Source organism: Somniosus microcephalus, chromosome 22 (genome assembly GCF_052327205.1).
Source record: "Somniosus microcephalus isolate GS21.2 chromosome 22, FLI_Smic_1.0, whole genome shotgun sequence".
In the NCBI taxonomy this organism is placed as follows: Eukaryota; Metazoa; Chordata; class Chondrichthyes; order Squaliformes; family Somniosidae; genus Somniosus; species Somniosus microcephalus.
In genome coordinates this window covers 70,982,697-70,997,730 of record NC_141008.1, presented here as the reverse complement: position 1 = coordinate 70,997,730, position 15,034 = coordinate 70,982,697, and the positions used below count along the sequence as shown (strand labels likewise).

At 47.7% G+C, this 15,034-nt stretch overlaps 1 pseudogene; it reads left to right on the top strand.

The window, feature by feature from the left end:
* The first annotated feature begins 318 nt into the window (after positions 1–318).
* LOC147102515 (uncharacterized) lies at positions 319–14,394 on the top strand (annotated as a pseudogene).
* Positions 14,395–15,034: the final 640 nt, after the last annotated feature.

The following is a 15,034-nucleotide window of genomic DNA, read 5'->3' as shown; positions in this document are numbered from 1 at the left end:
CCTCCAGCGGCGTGCAGCCCAGATCACAACCCGTGAGGCTGGCGCTGACATCGCCCGTGGCAGCTTCGCGGGGCGCAGCTGAATTTCTGTTGTGGGGCGGTACGGGGCCACGGCGGGGCGCTAAGGTGTCACGTCACACGGTGATGATGTCATCGGCAGCGCTGCAGTGGCCTGGGGCGCTACCGGCAGGACGCAGCGCTATCGGCTAGTGCCCCAGCAACGCCGCACTGAATTTCTCGGGAGGCTCTATTAGCGTTGCCTCATTAGCGATCCCCAGAGGCACTAACGGCAGGCACAAAGGAGCCGAATTTCACAGCCATGGTCTCTAAATACTGGATTGACACCTGGCCATTTATTCAGGTTTCCAAAGATGATCCATCAAAGTTCTGGTAGGAGGCTAGGAGAAACCTGCAAAAATTCAGAATCAGTCCACAAGAGATGAAGGTACCCTTTTTAGACTGTTTGATAAGCAATAGGACTTTTGGATGAAACAGATTAGCTTAGACCTTCCAATGTGGAGTTATATGTAGATGACATGAATCTCCAGCCTCTGAAGTTAAATCTCTCAATCATTCTTGATGATTGACACATTGGCAGGGGATATTGTATCTCATCCTACTGAGCAGGTGCACACATCATCTAGGTTACACATATCTGCTCGTGCTTGGCCATGTCTAACTTAATTATTACCTGCATGAAGCCCCTGTATCCTGACGGTTATCCAGATTAATCAAGCTGTCCTGGTCCCATAGTGTGGAGATGCCGGAGTTGGACTGGGGTGGACAAATGTAAGAAATCACACAACACCAGGTTATAGTCCAACAGCTTTATTTGAAATCACAAGCTTTCGGAGCGCTGCTCCTTCTTCAGGTGAAGTGGAGAAATGCATAAAGACACAGCGGCCTAGAAATTGAGTTGGCGCCGCGCCAGGGCTTTAGCGCCGGAAATTTAGCGCCGGCACTAAGTCCCCCTGCGTGCGCCAAAAATTCAGTAGCGCCACGCCCAGACGGCTGCCGGCGCTACTGGCGGGCGTGAGCGCCTCCCAATGGGCGCTGACTGCCGCATTGCGGCGCTAATCCGGCGCTGCGGGACCCGATGCGGTGCGGCAGGCTGGGGAAGTGCAGGCCTCCTCCTTCAGTTAAGGAGGAGCTGCCTGCACCCGCCCGCTGTCCGTTCAAATATTGAAAAAAATGAGCCCGGCACCTCGGACAAGTGCCGGGCTTGCAGGCCAGACGCATCTGTTCCGCGGGGGGGGGTGGAGGAGTCCAGGGAGGGAGGTGCAGGCAGGCGGTCGGCGGGAAAGCGGCCGGCCGCCGCGCGACCTTAATGCGCCGGCGCTAACTCGGGGAAGACTCGGTTGAAAAAATCTTAGTTGCGGCTGCCACGGGCGAGGCGGCCGCAACTCAATTTCGGCGCTGGGGCCCGTCACCACGGCAACCGGGACGCTGCGCACACTGATGACGTCATCGGTGCCGGTGCAGCGCAACCGGTCTACCGCCGATTCTAGGGCCCCAGGGAATTTCTAAACTGGCCATAACTCCGGCGCTAGGCCCTCTAGCGCCTCAAATGCGGCGCTAAGGCTACTCAATTTCTAGGCCAGCTTATATAGTCAGAGAATCATGTCAGATGTTTACAGGTAACCTTTCCAACTGCCATTTGTCACACCTCGGCAGAGAGATAATCACAGCAGTCAAAGGTGTGAATGGTGTCCAAACAGGTCAGTCAGGGAAACATTACATCTAAGAACAATGAGGTGGGGTCACAAGGGGTCAAATATTGCAGATGCTGGGGTCTGTATGAAAAACAAAAAAACAGACAAAAAACATTTTTTTTGGCTGGAAATCACAGCAGGTCTGGCCGCATCTGTGTAGAGAGAACAAGCCAATGTCGACTCGAGTCTGGATGACCCTGCAGCAGACGCCGCAACCTCGAAACCGAGATGGAGTCCATGTTCTCAGCCTGTGCTCAGGACGCAGCAGACCAGCTACGAGACACCGCCAAACAAACAAGGCAACGGAACTACGCTACCTACATGCACACCAAGAACAGGAAGCTTGAGAAACTTGGCATCACCAGCAGCAGCAACCAAGTCTCCCCCGGTACCACGGTTGAAACCACAGGGAAATCCATCGTCAACCTGTCCGACCACACCCTTCAACCAGACGAAATTGAAGTTCTCAGCCGAGGGCTCAATTTCTGCCCCACCACCAAAATGGACCCCATCGGTCTCGCGGCAGACACAGAGGAATTCATCAGGAGAATGAGGCTCCGGGAATTCTTCCACAAATCCCAAGATGTCAGCAGCGAACCCAATGAGACAATCAATGATCCGGAACAGCAGACAGAGGGATCCGCAGTGCAGCGACCGAAGAAGAAAGAGTCAAATTGGACCCCTCCGGAGGGTTGCTGCCCTAAGCTTGACATGTATGCTCAAGCTGTCAGGAGATGCATCAATGCCAGATTCATCAGCCGCACTCACAAGACAGTCCAGAATGTCACCCGAGCACAACGCAACGCCATCCACGCTCTCAAGACCAACCGCAACATCGTCATCAAACCAGCAGACAAAGGAGGTGCCATCGTCATACAGAACAGAATGGACTATTGCAAAGAAGTATACCGACAACTGGACAACCAGGAACACTACCAACAGTTACCCGCAGATCCGACCAAAGAACACACCCGCCAACTCAACAGACTGATCAAAACCTTCGATCCAGACCTTCAAAGCATCCTACATGCTCTCATCCCACGTACTCCCCGCGTGGGTGACTTCTACTGCCTCCCAAAGATACACAAAGCCAACACACCTGGACGTCCTATCGCATCAGGCAACGGAACCCTGTGTGAGAACCTCTCTGGATATGTCGAGGGCATCCTGAAACCCATCGTACAGGGAACCCCCAGCTTCTGTCGCGACACTACAGACTTCTTACAGAAGCTCAGCACCCACGGACCAGTTGAACCAGGAACACTCCTCGCCACGATGGACGTCTCGGCACTCTACACCAGTATCCCCCACGATGACGGCATCGCTGCGACAGCCTCAGTACTCAACACCAACAACAGCCAATCTCCAGACGCCATCCTACAACTCATCCGCTTCATCCTTGACCACAATGTCTTCACCTTCGACAACCAGTTCTTTACCCAAACACACGGAACAGCCATGGGGACCAAATTCGCACCCCAATACACAAACATCTTCATGCACAAGTTCGAGCAAGACTTCTTCACTGCACAGGATCTCCAACCAACGCTATACACCAGATACATCGACGACATTTTCTTCCTAAGGACCCACGGCGAAGAATCACTGAAAAGACTACACGATAACATCAACAAGTTCCATCCCACCATCAAACTCACCATGGACTACTCCTCAGAATCAGTCTCATTCCTGGACACATGAATCTCCATCAAAGACGGACACCTCAGCACTTCACTCTACCGCAAGCCCACGGACAACCTCACGATGCTTCACTTCTCCAGCTTCCACCCTAACCACGTTAAAGAAGCCATCCCCTATGGACAAGCCCTGCGAATACACAGGATCTGCTCAGACGAGGAGGAATGCGATGGACACCTACAGACACTGAAAGACGCCCTTGTAAGAACGGGATATGACGCTCGACTCATCGATCGACAGTTCCGACGGGCCACAGCGAAAAATCGCATAGACCTCCTCAGAAGACAAACACGGGACACAACCAACAGAGTACCCTTCGTCGTCCAGTACTTCCCCGGAGCGGAGAAACTACGCCATGTTCTTCGCAGCCTTCAACATGTCATCGATGACGACGAACACCTCGCTAAGGCCATCCCCACGCCTCCACTACTCGCTTTCAAACAGCCGCCTAACCTCAAACAGACCATCGTTCACAGCAAATTACCCAGCTTCCAGGAGAACAGCGACCACGACACCACACAACCCTGCCACAGCAACCTCTGCAAGACATGCCAGATCATCAACACAGATACCATCATCACACGTGAGGACACCACCCACCAGGTACATGGTACATACTCATGTGACTCGGCCAACGTTGTCTACCTCATACGTTGCAGGAAAGGATGCCCCGGAGCATGGTACATCGGCGAGACCATGCAGACACTGCGACAACGGATGAATGGACACCGCGCAACAATCACCAGGCAGGAGTGTTCCCTCCCAGTCGGGGAACACTTCAGCAGTCAAGGACATTCAGCCTCCGATCTTCGGGTAAGCATTCTCCAAGGTGGCCTTCGAGACACACGACAACGCAAAATCGTCGAGCAGAAACTGATAGCCAAGTTCCGCACCCATGAGGATGGCCTTAACCGAGATCTTGGGTTCATGTCACGCTACATGTAACCCCACCTGATGCAGGGTCATCCAGACTCGAGTCGACATTGGCTTGTTCTCTCTACACAGATGCAGCCGGACCTGCTGTGATTTCCAGCCAAAAAAAATGTTTTTTGTCTGTTTTTTTGTTTTTCATCCAGACCCCAGCATCTGCAATATTTGACCCCTTGTGACCCCACCTCATTGTTCTTAGATGTAATGTTTCCCTGACTGACCTGTTTGGACACCATTCACACCTTTGACTGCTGTGATTATCTCTCTGCCGAGGTGTGACAAATGGCAGTTGGAAAGGTTACCTGTAAACATCTGACATGATTCTCTGACTATATAAGCTGTGTCTTTATGCATTTCTCCACTTCACCTGAAGAAGGAGCAGCGCTCCGAAAGCTTGTGATTTCAAATAAAGCTGTTGGACTATAACCTGGTGTTGTGTGATTTCTTACACTGGTCCCATAGACAATTTGTCTTGAGGCCTCTAATTCTGACTTTGGGTGAGGAAAAACAGGTCCCATTTAAACACTACTGACTTTAAAACACCATGTTAAATGAAGACAGAATGTTCTCTGTTTTGTCATGTGCATATGTGGCATTGCATATAAAAATACTTTGGAATGTTAGCTCAGAGTACTTGCCTCCTATAATAGTTTGGGAAATTCCAGTTGTTGCAATGATCAGTTTAGATTTGCATAAGAGTTAAAGTGAAGGAACACAGTTTTCTGACTTGTGTATAAGCAGTTACTAGTTATACAATAAAAACAGAAAATGCAGGAAATACTCAGTAGGTCAGGCAGCATCTGTGGAGAGAGAAACAGAGTTAACCTTTCTGGTTGATGACCTTTCATTAGAACTGGGATGAAACGTTGGCCGCGATTTCCCCTACGTCGACGGGTCCGTGGCAGGCGACATCGGTGGCGGGTCCTGACCCCGCTGCTGGCTCCCCGCTGTGTAGAATGATTTTACTGTACATTAATTGGGCTTGTTAAGCCCACCCAGCGCGTTTGCCGGCCAATTGAAGGAAGCGGGTCTGATGATGTCATTTGATGACGCGTCATCTGCCGGTTTCCTTAAAGGGACCATGCGCAAATTAATGATGACATTTGTGCTGTCAGTGTTCTACAGCGTTGAGGTGCTGCAAACACTGACAATGACTGCACAGGGGTGAAGGGCTGCACCCAGGCTCCCCATGACTCCCTCCATATGCTTATAGAGGGAGTCACAGCATGCAGGAAGGTTCACTTCCCTTCCAATGGGCAGAAGAGGCCTCCCCAGGAGACCAATGCAGCCTGGTTGCACATTGCACAGGAGGGCACAAGTAGGGATGTCTTCAGGAGGACCAGGCTGGAGTGGAGCAAACCTTTCAATGATCTCAGTAGATCACAAAACGTTTGTACAAAGCCACACTCAACCTCACCCTGCTGTGTCTCTCATCACATCCCCATCACTCTGCCTCTGAGTCAGAAGGTTGTGGGTCTTAAGTCACACTCCAAGGACTTGAGCACATAAATCTAGGCTGATGTTAACATAACAAAACAAAAACAGATTATCTGGTCATTATCACCTTGCTGTTTGTGGGAGCTTGTTGTGCACAAATTGGCTGCCACATTTCCCACATTACAACAATGACTACAGTCCAAAAGTACTTCATTGGCTGTAAAATGCTTTGAGACATCTGGTGGTTGTGAAAGGTGCTATATAAATGCAAGTCTTTCTTTCTTCTTTCTTTTCCTACCCTACTCCTGGACATTCTTATTCACGCCAAGTTACCTTGCACCTCCACCCAACCCTTTCTATCTACTTCTCTATCTCAGTAGCCACCCTCACACTCACCCTCATCCTAGTCCAATCATATCAACTAACAACATACAAGGGTAGGCACTTGGGTGTTTTAGCCAAAGTTCATGTGAAGTTTCTGTTAATGTGCTGTCAAACATTTTATTCTCAACACTTCACGTTCTTGGACAGATTTGTGTGAACCTTTTGAAGTGGCTTAATGAGTTGCAATGAATGGTGAGACATAATGGTTCCTCCCACAATGGTTATGAGTTTGAAAAATGCAAGAAGTCACACAACACCAGGTTATAGTCCAACAGTTTTATTTGAAATCACAAGCTTTCAGAGCGCTGCTCCTTCGTCAGGTGAAGTGGAGAGATGCATAAAGACACAGCTTATATAGTCAGAGAATAATGCCAGATGATTACAGGTAATCTTTCTAACTGCCATTTATCACACATCGGCAGAGAGATAATCACAGCAATCAAAGGAGTGAATGGTGCCCAAACAGGTTAGTCAGGAAAACATTACATCAAAGAACAATGAGGTGGGGTCACAAGGGGTCAAATGTTGCAGATGCTGGGGTCTGTACGAAAAACAAAAAACAGACAAAAAACATTTTTTTTGCTGGAAATCACAGCAGGTCCGGCCGCATCTGTGTAGAGAGAACAAGCCAACGACGACTCGAGTCTGGGTGACCCTACGTCAGGTGGGGTTACATGTAGCGTGACATTTGACCCCTTGTGACCCCACCTCATTGTTCTTTGATGTAATGTTTTCCTGACTAACCTGTTTGGACACCATTCACTCCTTTGATTGCTGTGATTATCTCTCTGCCAAGGTGTGATAAATGGCAGTTAGAAAGATTACCTGTAATCATCTGGCATTATTCTCTGACTATATAAGCTGTGTCTTTATGCATCTCTCCACTTCACCTGACGAAGGAGCAGCGCTCCGAAAGCTTGTGATTTCAAATAAAACTGTTGGACTATAACCTGGTGTTGTGTGGCTTCTTACATTTATCCACCCCAGTCCAACACCGGCATCTCCACACCATGAGTTTGAAAGGAATGGCTTGGGCATTGTAGGAATGCTTTATGGTGTTGGTGTGGGGTGGTGCCAACCTGGTGCATCATGTGGCAGCCAGCTTGTACAGCATCAAGTGAAGTAAATCTGGCCATGGTGAGGCCATCCCTGGCGTGCCAGACAGCAATATGGTCGGGTGCTGATGCCCTCTGTCCTGTGCAGCATCACTTGATTGTGGAGAAGGTTGGTGTTGATGTTGGTGCTGCTGGTGTGCCTGGTGCTGCTGGTATTGGGGCTGATTGTGGTGGGATTCTGAGGACCAAGGTGAGGTAGTTTCAAGGCCACCGATGCTGATGTAATAGATGGCAGGTGAACTTGAGATGACAGAAGCGATCCGTCAATGGTGAGAGAGGTTGTTCCAATGAGGTGACACTGGATAGAGAGTTCACTCCAAACACTTGCAACCTGCGCAAAGCTCAATCTGTCTTCCAAATGCAGTAAGCAACAGTTTTTGAGCTTAGAAAGTGAACAGAAGTGAGATGGGAGCTTTAATAGCACATTTGCAGTTGTCAAATAAAGAGATGATTCCATGGTCATACAACTCCCGATCTGCTTGCCTGACGTGATCCCCGAGCAGCGTGGACCCCATGGACGACCTCCTAAAATGTAAAGTTGAGCTCAAAATACCTCTTAATGGGCTGTTAACAAGGATATGATGACCTGAATTGCCTCCCCCGCCGCTACATACCGGATCTGTTCAGCGCTGATAGACCCAACATCTGGGAACGATGCATCCCGACCCGCAATCAAAAAAGGTTTCCCCCACCAAACGCGCCCGCGAACCCCCAGAAAAATTCCCCCTGTTAACTCTGTTTCTCTCTCCACAGATGCTGCCTGACCTGCTGAGTATTTCCAGCATTTTCTGCTTTTATTTCAGATTTCCAGCATTCGCAGTATTTTGCTTTTGTATTGCAGGTTATACAATGTTTGCCAATGCACCATCAGTATAAGTAATTTTAATAAGCACTTTTCATAGCCAACCTTCTAAAAGTACATAAGAAAAACTTCCGAATAAATGCAGTATCTTTTACTTATGACAAATATTGCTGCTACTCATTTTTATTAAGTGAACTACAGTGCTTTAATACATTCTAATGGTTTATTCACAATTCCCCAGTACTCGTTGTCTGATTCTGTCAGTATGCCTCTCCGTTGACAGTCCATCACTGGTCTCACTGTATTAAAAAAGCCCGAAGCAAGATTTTGCTTGTGCATTTATACGGTGGTGATTCTTTGTGAACTCTTAACGAAATGTCAAGCATTTGTTCCCAATGTAAATGCATTTTCCCATTAAACAGGACAAACAGTCCAAAAACCATGGAACACTTGCAGCTTTCAACAATTTTCCAATGTTGTCACAATAACGATGAACAATTCAGACCACTACATTATGTTTAGATTATATTATATTATGTTTGGATACATCTTAACTAGCAACATGCCAGGAATTTAGTGCACAGTATACTATTGTTTTTATAGTTCCAACCCACATATAAATAATTGCAACATAATTTTGCAGTTCATCTGCAGTCCAGTGACTATTAGAACACAAGAACATAAGAAATAAGAGCAGGAGTAGGCCATTTGGCGCCTCGAGCCTGCTCCACCATTCAATAAGATCATGGCTGATCATCGACCTCAACTCCACCTTCCTGCACTATCCACATACCCCTTGATTCCCTTAATATTCAGAAATCTATCGATCTCTGTCTTGAATATATTCAATGACTGAGCCTCCACAGCCCTCTGGGGTAGAGAATTCCAAAGATTCACCACCCTCTGAGTGAAGAAATTTCTCCTCAACTCAGTGACCTCTTATTCTGAGACTGTGACCCTTGGTTCTAGACTCCCCAGCCAGGGGAAACATCCTCCCTGCATCTATCCTGTCAAGCAATGTAAGAATTTTGTATGTTATTAGTTAAGATTAGGTGAGTTTGAAGGTTGACACTTGGTGTCATCAACTTATAGGCACAATGTTTGTTAGAACTGTAACCTCTAATCAAAAACTCAAGTCTACTGTGGTCAAGAACTTGTTCTTGTTTAACCGGCGCCTCAATCGCCAGAACTCTCTAATAACCGGCAGAATTCTCATGCCGCAAACTACAGTATACAGTCGTTTATAAGTTTTGTTTTACTGTTAAGTAATTAAAGAGTTATGGATTACCCTCAACTGGCATTACTGTACTTAATCAAGCATCTTCCACCATCCATTTAACACAACATTCTGTAGGTGAGTACCCAATTATACTGCACATTTCTTCATTTTTTTATTTTTGTTTGTTAAAAATAGCCTCGGTAGGTATACCTCTCCGTTATCCAGAATTTTTTTTATCAACCGGCACCATCCCGGTCCCGTCGGTGCCGGATACCAAAGAGTTTCCTGTACTTTGCTCCACCCTTACTCCTATTGAGTGACAGGTAGGGGTGATTTGTGTTTGCCATGTATATTGGGCCATCGATGGGCAGGACATCTGCCCTGCTCGCCCAATGACATTGGGCCTCATTTGAATACAATAAATCAAATCAAATCAACTTTTATTGTCATTGTTAGTGCACAAGTGCAGTACAACGAAATGTAGGCTTGCGGCTCCCGAGAATGTACATTTAGGTTAAGACATTTAAACATTCAACATACATTTGGCTTGTAATACATTAACATAATAGTAGGAAGCTGTAGCACTAATTGCACTCATTATAGGCAGTTGCTGATTGGGGAGTGGGGGGGGGAGGGGATGGGATGGAGGGGTGTTGGGGGGGGGGATGGATTCTAGTAGGGTGACCAGCACCAGAAGGCAGACCTAAAGGAGAGGTTCTCTTTTCAAAGGTGGTCAGCCGACAGTGGGTTATTGAAGCAACGGACAGTATGATGTAATTTGGAACACCCGCCCCTTGATTTTCCAAGGCAGAGAGTTGGGATAAATGGTTCATTCTCAGACTGGCAATCAGTAACTAGTGATGTTCCGCAGGGGTCAGTGCTGGGTCCCCAACTCTTTACAATCTATATTAACGATTTGGAGGAGGGGACCGAGTGTAACATATCAAAGTTTGCAGATGATACTAAGATGGGAGGGAAAGTAGTGAGTGAGGAGGACATAAAAAACCTGCAAGGGGACATCGACAGGCTAAGTAAGTGGGCAGAGATTTGGCAGATGGAATACAATACTGGAAAGTGTGAGGTTATGCACTTTGGCAGGAAAAATCGTAGAGCAAATTATCATAATGGCAAGAAACTGGAAAGTACTGAAGTACAAAGGGATCTGGGGGTCCTGGTGCACGAAACTCAAAAGGTTAGTATGCAGGTGCAGCAAGTGATTAAGAAGGCCAATGGAATGTTGGCTTTCATTGCTAGGGGGATAGAATATAAAAATAGGGAGGTATTGCTTCAGTTGTACAAGGTATTGGTGAGACCGCACCTGGAATACTGCGTACAGTTTTGGTGTCCATACTTAAGAAAGGACATACTTGCTCTCGAGTCAGTACGAAGAAGGTTCACTCGGTTAATCCCGGGGATGAGGGGATGGACATATGAGGAGAGGTTGAGTAGATTGGGACCCTACTCATTGGAGTTCAGAAGAATGAGAGGCGATCTTATTGAAACATATAAGATTGTGAAGGGGTTGGATCGGGTGGATGCGGGGAGGATGTTCCCGATGATGGGTGAAACTAGAACTAGGGGGCATAGTCTTAGAATAAAGGGCTGCTCTTTCAAAACTGAGATGAGGAGGAACTACTTCACTCAGAGGGTGGTAGGTCCATGGAATATGCTGCCCCAAAAAGCTGTAGAAGCTACATCATTACATAAATTTAAAACAGAAATAGACAGTTTCCTAGAAGTAAAGGGAATTAAGGGTTACGGGGAGCGGGCAGGATTTTGGACATGAGTCTAGGTTCGGATCGGTCATGGCCCTGTGGGTAGCGGAGCGGGCCCAGGGGCCATGTAGCCTGATCCTGCTCCTATTTCGTGTGTCTAATTCTGTTAGATTCAGGAGATGGTTCTGTGATAGTAGATTGGCGGTTAGGATCAGATCAGCCATGATCTTATTGAATGGCGGAGCAGGCTCGAGGGGCCGATTGGCCTACTCCTGCTCCTATTTCTTATGTTCATATGTAGCTCTGGAGCTACAGTGAAACCTGTAAACAGGGACACCTAAGGGACTTGAGTCGGGTGCCATTAATTTACAGGTTTCACTGTTTTGCAGGTGTCCTTACTTTCAAAATGGTCATTGTATGTACAGTAAACCGGATGAGCCAAATATCCCAGGATTGACTGTATCTCCTGCAACAGTCCTTTTTTTCACCTTCACCTGGGATCGTGCCTAATTCTGGGTGTAATTTCAGTTCATTTCCTCCTACATTGCCATCTCAGTGTCCATTACCACTGAGGGAGGGATGTCCTGGTCCTGGGATTTGCTACGTTGGCAGCTTGCACAGGGCAAAGTGGCTGCTGTCGGGCCGGAATTCTTTGTAGATCCCAGACAAATTGGGGGGGGGTTGGTGGGGGTGGAGATTAATGTACTGCAGCCCCCTGTCTGGGACCCCCCCTCCCTCCGTGTGCTGCAGTTGCTAGTGTTTGAAGTGTTGGGGGGTGGGTAGGGGGCTTTTAGCAGCTCATCAGCACCCTGATGTACTGAGGTGGTAGGTTTCCCAACTCTGGTTGGAGACTTTCCTGGAAGTTTGGTCATGTGATGTTCTGACCACATGGCATCTGGCCATGTGACGTCAGATCAGTTGCTGTCAGATCACATGACATCGGAACACATGACTTCTACACGTGCTATTGGATTTGCCTTATAAAGGTTGGGTCCCCTGTAGTTGAGAATCTTTGTTTGTGGTTTCGTGCCAGCAGCTGTTGAGCGAGAAGTTCCAAGAACCAGGAGGCCACCTGAGAACAGGCGAAGAGGGGAAACCGAGCGTGGGGAAAAGGGGAAACCATGCTCTCCATCTCTGCCCCGAGTGCCCAGCATCCATATCAGCCCGCCCCATTCCCCAATCTCCCTCTTCACCCAGCCCCATTCCACAGTCTCCCTCTACCCCCGAGCCCCCATTCCACAGTCTCTCTCTACCTGCAACTCTTGAGCCCCCTGTGATTTGAGGGCATCCCTCTCCTGCAATTTTATATCACGTTCCCCACCGTGATCTCAGCACCCCCCCCCCACCCCACCTCCCTCGCCCAACCAGTAGTGCCTGGCTTTTGTGTACTGGAGATCTCTTTACCCAACACCCACAGCGGCAGAGAAACCCCTCCAACCCTGTGATAAAGCCATGCAAGCTTTTAATCCCACAGATAGAGGGGTGTCTCTCCCACTGTGCATGCTGGGTAAAGAGATCTCCATTACACAAAAGCCATTTTTTTACATCCACTGCTGCCTCACACTCTGTGTGTCCGGTGTTTTAAGTTGTAAACAGACTTGGCTCGTTGAAGGCTGTCCATAGTTCATAATTTGCAAGTGTCCGTGGTTTCAAGCTGCAGTTTGTATCTATTACAATGTAAGTTATTTGCGACTGTCAATAAGTGTCCGTTTTTTGCAAGTGTCTGGTTTTTGGCGGTATCCATTTGTACAGGTTTCACTATACTCATGGAGCAAGTGAGGAACAGGAAGGAGGTCCTCCTGCCTTCCAGTGAATGATAGGTGCCCCATCAAATTAGTCATCAGCAATGAAGAGAGGTGGCTGAACAGGTGAACAGGCCAGTAGCATTGTTCCAAAGATCTGGCTGCAGTGCTAGAAGAAATTTAATGGCCTCACCAGGACTGTCAGGGTAAGCTATCTCTCACTTTCTGTAAAGCCCTGCGCCATCTTACGTTAGCCTCATCACTATCAATCCTTCCCTCTCTCCTTCCTATGCCTCTCTTCCAATCATTATGGAAAACTTCACTACACCTCTTTCTGATTGCACTCACACCCTCCAAAGTTGCTATTGCCTTCACAACTACTGCCCCCTCTTGGCCATTCTTAGTGTTTCTTTCTGCTTCATATACCTTGCAAACTCTTCAACACAGCACAGACTACCCCGTGTCCACTCTTCTTGTATGAAAAGCAGTCACACAGCAGAATGAAGAGGATGAGAACAGGAGGAGGCCCTGCCTCTATACAGACACTGACACCAATGGAAGAGGCCACCATCAACATCATTGGCAGAGAGTAGTCATGCAACATTGGAGTTGAAAAGGGTGGAGGACATGGACAGCAAGCTGTTTGGGCATCTTCCCTTCCTTTTCGCTTTCCACTTAACTCCTTTGCTCACACACAAATCCAGCACGGTAACCCGGTGGTGCGTTGCACTGCCACTCAGCTGCTACTGTTTACATGGGAACCCGTGTCCCTCGCCCTTTTTTCTAGGTACTTCAGACAACTTGGGCTTTGCAGCTGCAACCAACTGAGGTGCAGTACACAGCCGGAGATGCACCATCACTCGCTCTTAGCCTTCCAAGCACCAGCATAGAAATTGTCACCCCATGTGATATATTCACTGGCCATTCACCAGAAGCGGGTGCAAGTGAAAAGGACAGCTCTAAAAACGGCTCACTGAAGGGAAAGTTCGGGTCCTAGCTCTGCTCAAGAGGACATAGATGCAGCCTTTAGGGGCCCAGCACTTAAAAGAAAAATGTTTTCTGTGCACCAGCAAATGCTGAATGCGTTGGACTGCCTGCCTGGGAGTTTCCACAACATGTCGGAGAGTTTGAGGAGTCCACTACCAACTTGTGTGGCACGTGGCATTGGCAATCTGCAGTCATCCATGGAGCGTGTGGGCACCTCACTGCCAGCTGCAGCTAGGCTCTCCTTGTAGAAGTCTGCGGCACCAATAGTAGCATTACTCAGGGATGCTCATACTGGGGCCATACAGGCTCTGAGCTCCACCATCTCTTCCGCCTTAGATAGGCTGGAAGACCAAATAGATAGGAGCTTCAGTAGGATCACTGATCTCCTATAACCGGCTTTCCTGCAGACCAGTGGGACAGCTGAATAGCAGGAACAGTCGTGCAATGGGAATGAAACATGTCGCCCTCTCTCAGGATGACAGCATGCCTTCACCCTCACCATCCCTGCAACCAGTGCCATCCCTGATACCAGCAGTCTGCAGTTGGGCCCTCAGGCCAGAGCTCCCAGAGCTCATCGACCAGGAGCATCATCTTGAGGATGTAGCAAATGGGTCGAGGTTAATATGGTTGATATTTTCAAACATTGCCTTGTAGAAAGCATTTGATAAGTTCCCTAATAATAGGGCTGGGCCTAAAGTCAACTACAATTCACTAATTGTCAAAGATTATTAATTGAACAAATACGACAGAAATTAGCTGGGAGCAAAATGACCCTTTATATATTTATATATTTATGCATCACGATGCACGTGACCAGTTTAGAAGGTCACTGCTCTTCAAAACCTTCAAAATTCTTGCCCTACTAGTCCTGCTATCTGATAGATCAGAGCAGGGTTGCTTTACTAACTGAACATACATGCTGACGTAAGTCGTACTTTCCACAGTTAAGATCTAAAATTGCCCTTGTTGCTATGGGATTTTTTTGGAAATGGTTACAGTCAGTCCTACAGTACTACAAGTGGAAAGCACTCCATCCAGTCCCAGTTGAAAACTACAGACCTTTTTGTAGTCTGAAAAGATATTGAATGATAATGATGCGAGAAACCATGGGATTCATAGTAATATTGATTGTTCAAGAATTCATGAATATGCAGTGCCGTTAGAACAAAGCGCTCCCCATTTTATTTTATTCATTGACTGTACTGTTTCTGGTGCATTTGACATGGTGTTGGGACAAATGATCAAACATTATTTCAGTCTTTAATAATGTAATTGCTCCCTACCCAATTAGTCT